Genomic DNA, 10,229 nt, shown 5'->3' with positions numbered 1-10,229 from the left:
TGTAAAATGTCAGCCAATTCGAATAAGAATTGCGCTCTTTGTGAGCTCAAAAAGCAAAATAGAGTGATCGATTTATATGGGAGCTGTATCGGGCTATGGACCGATTGAGACCATAATAAACACGTATGTTGATGGTCATGAAAGAATCCGTCGTACAAAATTTCAGGCAAATCGGATAATAAGTGCGACCTCTAGAGGCTCAAGAAGTCAAGATCCCAGATCGGTTTATATGGCAGCTATATCAGGTTATGAACCGATTTGTATTTTATTTGACATAGTGGTTGAAAGTAACAAGTAACGTCTTGCGAAATTTCAGCCAAATCGGATAGGAATTGCGCCCTCTAGAAGCTCAAGAAGTCAAGTCCTCAGATCTGTTTATATGACAGCTATATCAGGTTATGAACCGATTTGAACCATACTTTACACAGTTGTTGGATATCATAACAAAATACTACGTGTCAAAATTCATTCAAATCGGATAGGAATGGCGCCCTCTAGAGGCTCAAGAAGTCAAGACCCAAGATCGGTTTATATGACAGCTATATAAGGTTATGCACCGATTTGAACCATACTTGGCACAGTTGTTGGATATATATATATATATATATATATATATATAGGGTCGGAAATTGATATTTCTATATGTTGCAAACGGAATGAGTAAATAAATATACCCCCTATCCTACGGTGGTGGGTATAAAAATTGGACCGATCTGTTTTTTCCTACAAAGAATTTCATTTCGTAAAATGTGTTTTTTGAGTGCGGTATTTAGACATTTCTGTGCCACTGTATATACTTTGTAGTAATATTTCGATGTGTTGCAAACGCAATGACGAAATGAGTATACCCCCATTCTATGGTGAAGGGTATACAAATGATAATGCACTCACTCACTACATGCGAATGTGTGTCAAAGCTTGGATTTTGATTTAGTTAAAAATAAAGGTAACACAATTGCAACTCAAATTGGATCTCACCATCAGTGCAAAGAAAAAAAAATTCATAATAAAGTCAAAAGAAATGAAAATAATGTAGAACGAGTTAATGTTATCATATCCCAGATACTGAATGTATATTTCCTATATCCTTACGGCCTTATTCACAAAACGTTATAAAACCTTAAGTTGGGATTATTCGGCAGTTGTATAAAGGAACAAACCTATTTCAAAGTTCCAAGTTTTGTGAATAAGGCCGTTTGTATTTACATAAATTCTAAAGAACACCCATAAGTTGTCAATGAAGAATGATTCATGCAGCAAATGTGCGATAGTGTTTTGCATATTTATTTTCTGTATAAAATAAGAAATGAGTTAAATTAAAGAAAAAGTGTTTTGCAATGAATGATTTATTGTTCTTACAGCAGAAATCTACGATGGATATGGGATAAAGTGGAAAGATGATTACAAGTGCCTAGACCTGTTGTGATGAAGCTGCCTTTATCAGAAAAGTATATGAATATATTTTAAAATCGTTACTATCGCCGCTAGGCGAAATTTGTCTGACCCCTCTATGATAACCGAATTTCAATACGATTGTCCACCAAAATCAAATGGTTATTTAACACCTAAAGGCGAGAGAGAGAGAGAGAGAGGAAGGAAAGAGAGTGACAAGAACAAGAAGTAGGGAGAAAGCGCCTATTCGACATGCCCACATGTATCTGCATCCCCCCAAAGAGCACCGGTATAAGCCTTCTTCCCAAGATGGGAAGCATATCCCTCGTTGTCCCGAGCCTTAAATTCCCCTTACCTTATAATGTATTTTGGCTTTATTCATTCGCACGACATCGTTTGCATATGCGATTAATTTCTTTTTAGATCCAACAGAACTTTCATCAGCAGTAAGTTCCAGAGAAAAGGTGGGAGCACTATTCTTGAGGCATTTCTCTTGTAACCCGACTTCTGAACCCCTATTTCCGAAGTTCATATTGGTAATCTTGCTGCATAGCATACTTTTCGTCCAAAGGACGTTACATTGTATGGTCCAGGTCACCAACTACCCATCCTACCCTCAGGTTGTTTAATGCCCTCTCGAAATTCGACCTCTTGCCCTCACGAAATTCTTACTTTTCATGTAGGTAATCCTTTCCTTACATTCAGGCCTTTCCAGTATTATGAGTTAATACGACGGCAGCGGGCCCATCACGCTCCTTTTATTATCCTTTGCAGTGATTAATATAGCTGGCCTTGACGATAAATTCCACACCGAACCCTCTCCCTCGGTTTGCCTTGAAAATACCATCTAGCCAAGGTTAGATAGTTGCATGGTATCCATGCAATAGTTATAGGGTTATTATACCCACCACCGTAGGATAGCAGGTATATTCATTTAGCCATTCCGTATGTATTCCTACAAAGTATATATGTTTCGGATCGTCGTAAAATTCTAAGACGATTTAACGATGTCCGTGTGTCTGTCCGTCCGTCTGTTGTAATCACTCTACAGGCTTCAAAAATTGAGATTTTGAGCTGAAATTTGGCACAGGTACGTCTTGTTGATGCACGCTGGTTAAGTTCTTGAACAGGTCAAATCGGACCATATTTGGATATAGCTGCTATATAGACCGATCTGCCGATAAAGGGTCAAATGCCCATAAAAACTTCGTTTTTCATCCGATTTTGCTGGAAATGAACCAAATATGGTTCAAATCGGACTATATTAAGATATAGCTGTCATATAGGCCGATCTGCCGATAGAGACCCTCTAAGGCCATAAAAGCTTTATTTTTTATCCGATTTGTCTGAAATTTAAAACAATGATTAGTTTTAGATCTATCAACATCTGACCTAAATATAGTTCAGATCGGACTATATTTAGATATAGCTGCCATGTAGACCGGTCTGCCGATAAAGGGTCTGAAGCCCATAAAAGCTTTAATTATTGCCCAATTTCGCTGAAATTTGAAACAGTTGTTTATTTTTAACCCCCCGACATCTGACTTAAGTAAGCATGGTTCAGATCGGACTATATTTAGATATAGACCGTTCTGCCGATAAAGGGTCTGAAGCCCATAACAGCTTTATTTTTTATCCGACTTCGCTGAAATTAAAAACAGTGACTAGTTTTAGGCCTACCAACATCTGACCAAAGTATGGTTTAGATCGGACTATATTTAGATAGAGCTGCCATATAGACCGATCTCCTAATAAAGGGTCTGAAGCCCATAAAAGCCCTATTTATTACCCGATTTCGATGAAATTTGAAACAGTGGGTAGTTTAAGGTCTCCCGACATCCGCCCCACATATGGTTTGGATCGGACTAAATTTAGATATAGCTGCCATATTGACCGATCTCCCGATAAATGGTCTGAAGTCCAAAAAATCATTATTTTTTATCCAATTTCACTGAAATTTGAAACAGTGAGTAGTTTTAGGCTACCCGCCATCCGACCCAAATATGGTAAAAATAGGACTGTATTTAGATATAGGGGTCATATAGCTTATAAAAGCTTTATTTATTCCCCGATTTTGTTGAAATTTAAAATACAAAATTCAACAGTGATTTATATTTATAAGACCACTCAATGTCCGTGTCGAATTTGGGTGCATAAGTTATCCAATTTTCATCGGATTGTGACAAAAGGGGGTTTACATATATATCCGATGGGTATCCAAAGTTCGGCCCGCCCGAACTTAATGTCTTTTTACTTGTTTTTCTTTCGGTCGGGCCGATTTAAATGTGTGGAAAGTGTCGACCCAAGTAAGGTGAAAGGGCGCTTAAAATAGAGTTGGTAGCGAGCTGGGATTGCTAATGCGAGGATATCGTCTTCACATTCTATGTAGATATATCACAATGGCGGCCAAACGCGTAAAGCTAGCCGCTTGAAATTTTTCAGAGATACTTCTTTTTGATGTCGATCAATGAGGTTAGGAAATGGGTCATATCGGTTCAGTTTTGGGTATAGCTTTCATATAAAATGATCCTTTCAATTGTCTTCCTAGAAGCCATTGTTGTCCGATGTGTCTGGCACGTAGTGTTCTCTTATGACTTTCAATGTCCATGGCAAGTATAGTCCATATCGGTCTTTAACCTGATAGCCTTCTAGGACTTTCAGAAGGTTCTATTTTGGCAGAAATTTGGTACGTAAAGTAAAACTAAGCACTAAAGACCATACAACAGGTTCAGAGAACATGTTGTCTTGGCATAGGCGGAGCGATGAGGACCACGCCCACTAGGGCACTGGAGACTATGCTAGATATCCGACCCATTGACATACAGATTAAGTGTGAGGCAGCCACTGCGACTATAAGACTTTAGGCGATGGTAGAATGGATTGAGGATGAGAGCAGCTCATACCACCACGGTATAATCGAGGCGACGATATGAAACCTGAAAGGAAGTGAAGAGGTTTCCGATCGGATACCTGAGATGAATTTTGAAGTCGAGTGCGAGGCACTGCTGCCAGCGGCACAGTCTTGGATTGACGGAACCCTAGTATTGCCATCTGGAAGATCATGTTACACGGATGGATCAAAGCTAGAGGACAGAGTGCGCCTGGGCGTATACATTGAGAACCCCAAAACTGAGATCTGTTTTAGACTGCCTGACCATAATACGGTCCTGCAAGCGGAGATCCGGGCGATCACTGAATGCGGGAAGTAGAGTAGTGCTAATGCGAGGACGTCGAGTGTGAACATCTTTAACGACAGTAAAATTGCCATAAGGGCAATAACAACCAGGACGATAAGGTCACGAACAGTCTTGCAGTGTAAGAAGGAGATTAACGCCTTCTCTGAGGATGGCAAAATCAGCATCGTTTGGAGTAAGGGGTAATGAAAGGGCGGACGATTTGGCTTGGACTTAACCCGAAGCCTTTCGGGTCGACGCAGTCCGAGTTAAGGGAGTGGGCGACGAAAGCGCTTGCAACACTGTGGAACTGCCAAACGGTCGGTAGGACGGCGAAAATCCTATGGGGGGATCCAGATCCTGAGAAGACGAGGCTATTACTGAAAGGGAGGAAGAAGGAGGTCATTATAGCTATTGGTATTATAACGGGACACATAGGACTACGAGCTCACTTATGTAAAATATCGGTGCGGCTAGTGATAACATGTGTAGGGCATGCGGAGAAGATGACGAGACGATGGAGCATTTCCTTTATAATTGCCCGGCTTTCGCGTCTAACAGATACCGGCACTTAGGTGGAGACACAATACCAGACATGAACCAACTTAGGGGAGTTGTCTTGAAAACAGTTTAGGATTTTGCGAGTAGCACGGAATTCCTAACTTAAATTTTTCGTTTTAGAGGTTACTTTATAGTTCTTTGAGCGCACAACAAGCCGATTACTGGCTTAGGTGTATCTCCATAGTGGCATGGGGCGGATTGACATCTGCACCCTGATTTCGACCTAACCTAGCCTAAAGTGAAACTATGCCCTTGAACTGAGTTAATTTTTTGTTTTGCAGAATACATGTCCCCAAGATTCAGCTTGCTAGAACTTGGTTACATGGTTTTACTGGTTACTTTTTACCGTGGCCTAGGGTACTTCAAGCAAATTCTTGCTAGACACTGCAAACTCACGCATTTTGTACTCCATATCATCTTTTGTACAGAAAGGGACAATATTTACTACAAGTAAACCATTAATCACTATTTGATGCGATGTCTATTACAACAATTAAACACAAAGACATTTAAGCCAACAACTACAAACATTACTCATCATCGTCATCGTCAACATCATTATCATAGTAAATGTTTGCATAAAATTTACATCGGTATTCTATAAATTACGCACGCATTCGTGCAAGGTAGGACGTAGTGTAAATAACACCAACACCAAAGAAAATCAAAGAACATGCATTTTGTGTCAGTTGGTTGACACTATGGAACGTGAGGTTCACCGTAAATTTTTTCCCTTTAAAAAAGCGACAACTATTTTGTAGGAATAAACAAATTCCCATTTCAGAAAATATGATTCGAAATAATACTCACGCACGCGTCCATGGAATGCAACAGGGAAACAGGCTCGATGGTTATTGATTTTGATATCCGCACCAGATTGCCATATAAAGAGAAGACAATGATAAACTGGGAAATAGAGTGAGGTGGGTATTTGCAAATTGTAATATAAGCTCTATAGGCCCGGTTAGCTTCTCTGCACCCTGAAATGGCTTTCCGAAAATAAAGGGTTATCCAATGGGGACTTGACAACTTTGAATTTAACTTGAGAACGCACCCTTGCACTAATCATCGAACTGTCACTGTCAATCTATTCAATAAACTCAATATTTTTATCACGAACGAACAATGTCTGCAAGTGATAACAAACAAGAAGTAAAAGGGAGCTAAGTTCGGGCGCGCCTAATCTTGGGAACCCGTCACCTTGGATTCTGCTAACAATTTATACAGAATCAAGGGCATAATTTTATTCCACATACCAAACTTCTGTTGAACCACCAAAAATAAAAGCTTCTAGGAACCGAACAAGGATGATCGAGAGACTGGTTTATATGGGAGCTATGTCAGGTTATAGACCGATTTTTAGCACAGCTGTTGAAATTCACAACAGAACACCAAATGCAAAATTTCAGTCAAATCGTATGAAAACTTAGGCTTCCAAGGGCTCAAGAAGTTAAATGGGGAGATCGGTTTATATGGGGGCTATATCACTTTCTTGACCGATTTAAACAGTATTTGCCATAGTTGTTGGAAGTCATAACCGAATACTAAGTGCCAGCTTCCAGGGGCTCAAGAATTCTGATCGGGAGATCGGTTTATATGGGAGCTATTTTAGGTTATAGACCGATTTAAACCGTACTTGGCACAGTTGTTGGAAGTCATAACAGAACAGCCCATGCAAAATTTCAGCCAAATCGGACGAAAATTGCGACTTCCAGGAGCTCAAGGAATCAAATCGGAAGATCGGTTTATATGGGAGCTATATCAGTTTCAGCCAAATCGATCAAAAATTGCGGCTTCCAGGGAGCTATATCAGGTTATCGACCGATTTGAACCGTACTTGGCACAGTTGTTGGAAGTCAGAACAGAACACCATGTGCCAAATTTCACCTAAATGGGGTGCAAATTGAGGCTTCCAGGGGCTCAAGATATCAAATCGATATAAATCGTACTTGGCACAGTTGTTGGAAGTCATAACAGAACACCCCATGCAAAATTTCAGCCAAATCTGCTGAAAATTGATGCTTCCAGGGGCTCATGAAGTCAAATCGAGAGATCGTTTTATATGGGAGCTATATCAGGTTATCGACCGATTTGAACCGTACTTGCCACAGTTGTTGGAAGTCGGAACAGAACACCATGTGCCAAATTTCACCTTAATGGGGTGCAAGTTGAGGAGCTCAAGGAATTAAATCCGGAGATCGGTTTATATGGTAGCTATATCAGGTTCTTGACCGATTTAAACCGTACTTGCCATAGTTGTTGGAAGTCATAACAGAATACTATGTGCAAAATTTCAGCCAAATCGATCAAAAATTGCGGCTTCCAGGGGCTCAAGATCGAGAGATCGATTTATATTGGAGCTATATCAGGTTATCTACCGATTTGATTCGCTCTTGGTACAGTTGTTGGAAGTCAGAACAGAACACCATGTGCCAAATTTCACCTAAATGGGGTGCAAATTGAGGCTTCCAGGGGCTCAAGATATCAAATCGGGAGATCGGTTTATATGGAAGCTATATCAGTATCTCGACCGATATAAACCGTACTTGGCACAGTTGTTGAAATTCATTACAGAATACTTACTTGGTACGGTTGTTGGAAGTCATAACAAAACACCCCATGCAAAATTTCAGCCAAATCGGACGAAAATTGCGGCTTGTAAGGGGTCTAGAAGTCAAATCGGGAGAACGGTTTATATGGGAGCTATATCAGGCTATAGACCGATTTGAACCGTATTTGGCACAGTTTTGGAAGTTATAATGGAACACCATGTGCTCAATTTCAGTCAAATCGGACGAAAATTGCGGCTTGTAAGGGCTCAAGAAGTTAAAGCGGGCAGACCTACATCAATATAAAGTATTTGTGCAAAATTTCAAGCAGCTAGCCTTACGCGTTCGACCGCTATCGTGATTAGGACAGACGGACGGTTAATTCAATAACCAGCTCCCATACATACACATCGCCATACATGAAGGCCACCGCAGCGTAGAGATTAGCATGTTTCGAATTTTGGCGAAAACATCAGAAAATATTTTCAGATTAGATTATGCTGGCGCCATTGGTGAGGTACTGTCCTATTTGTTATGGCAGTCTAGTAAAAACTTTTCTCCAAAAGAGGTGTCGCAATGCAGCACGCCGTTCGGACTCGGCCATATAAAGGAGGCCCCCTGATCATTGAGCTTAAACTTAAATCGGACAACACTCAATGATGTGTGAGAAGTTAGCCCCCAGTTCCTTAATGGAATGCCCTTAGACCGACCTCCCGATCTCCCGATATATGGTATTGGGGCCATAAAAGATCCATTTATTACAAGAATTCGATGGAAATGGCCAAAGAATTCTTGAATGGGCCAAATGGGACCATATTTAGATATAGCTGCTATATAGACCGATCTGCCGATAAAGGGTCTAATGCCCATAAAATTTTATTTTTTATTTTTTATCCGATTGCTCTGAAATTTTAAACAGTGAGTAGTTTAAGGCTTTCCGACATCTAACCCAAATATGCTTCAGATCGGACTATATTTAGATATAGCTGCCATATAGACCGATCTGCCGATAAAGAGTCTGAAGACCACAAAAGCTTTGTTTATTACCCGATTTCGCTGAAATTTAAGACAGTGGATAATTTTTAAGCCTTACGACATCTGACCTCCATATGGCAACTTTCTTTAGATATATTTGCCTTATAGACCGAGATCGGTTTATAATTGGATATATCTGCCAAAAAGACCAATATATTGTTCTACAAAATTGAATAGTGTCATATATATTAGACCACTCAATGTCCGTGCCGAATTTGGGTGCTTAGGTTATCCAATTTTCGCCGGATTCTGACGAAAGGGGGTTTATACATAGGTGGTGGGTAACCTTTTTATTTGTTATGCCCAAGATATCGGCAAAATTATAAATACCCAAATAAATATCCAATCCAGTAAGGAAAGGCAAAAGTCGGGCGGAGCTGACTTTGTAATACCCTGCATCACCAAGTATACGTAATACTCTTAATAGATAGCACTTATATACAAATTTAATCAGACTTTAATTTTGCATACCTATTGAAATATCGCATCGAACCTTATACGATTTTCTTACGATGGTACGAAAATTGTGGCTTCTACAGCCTTAAAAGTCGAAACGCACAAAAGATATATATGGGAGTTTTTTCTAAATCGATTTTAATGAAATTTTGCACACGTATTGAGATGTCAATTAAACCATCTCATGAAAAATTTTGTAGAGATCGGACCAAAATTGAGGCGTCTACAGCCTTAAAAGGCCATATAGGATGAAAAATATATATATGGGAGCTATATCTAAATCTGGACCGATTTTTATGAAACTTGGCAAATGCCCAATTTTGTAAAGACAGGACCAAAATTGTGCCCGCTACAGCCTTAAAAGGCCATATCGGATGAAAGATATGTATGGGAGCTATAAATAAATCTGATCCGATTATGATAAAATTTTATACACATATTGGGATGTCACAAAGAGCTCTTCGTGCCAAATTTTGTAAGTATCGAACCAAAATTGTGCCTTCTAAAGCATTAATAGGTCAGGAAGGGCGAAAGTTATATAGGGGAGCTATATCTAAATCGGAACCGATTGAGATGAAATTTTGCACACATATTGGGACGTCACAAAAAGCACTTCGTGCCAAATTTGATAGAGATAGCACCAAAATTGTGCCTTCTAAAGCCTTAAAAGGGCACATCGGATGAAATATATATATGGGAGCTATATCTAAATCTGGACCGATTTCAATAAAATTTTCCAAACATTTTGCGTCGTTAAAAAAAAAACACTTTTTGCCAAATTTTTTTAATGATCGGGCTGAAGCTGTGACTTCTACAGCTTTGAAAGGGCACCTCGGATGAAAGATATATAAGGGAGCTATATCTAAATCTGGGCCGATTTTTTTCAAAATCAATAGCGTTCGTCCTTGGACCAAAAAAGATACTTATGCAAAATTTTGTGAAAATCCGACAACAAATGCGACCTATACCTTGATTACAAGAATACATCAACAGACAGACAGACGGACATGGCTAAATCGAATCAGAAAGTGATTCTAAGCCGATTCGTATACTTATCGATGGG

The sequence above is a fragment of the Stomoxys calcitrans genome, chromosome 1 (genome assembly GCF_963082655.1).
Source record: "Stomoxys calcitrans chromosome 1, idStoCalc2.1, whole genome shotgun sequence".
Classification (NCBI taxonomy): Eukaryota; Metazoa; Arthropoda; class Insecta; order Diptera; family Muscidae; genus Stomoxys; species Stomoxys calcitrans.
The sequence above is the reverse complement of the archived record's forward strand: the minus strand, read 5'-3'. Positions refer to the sequence as shown.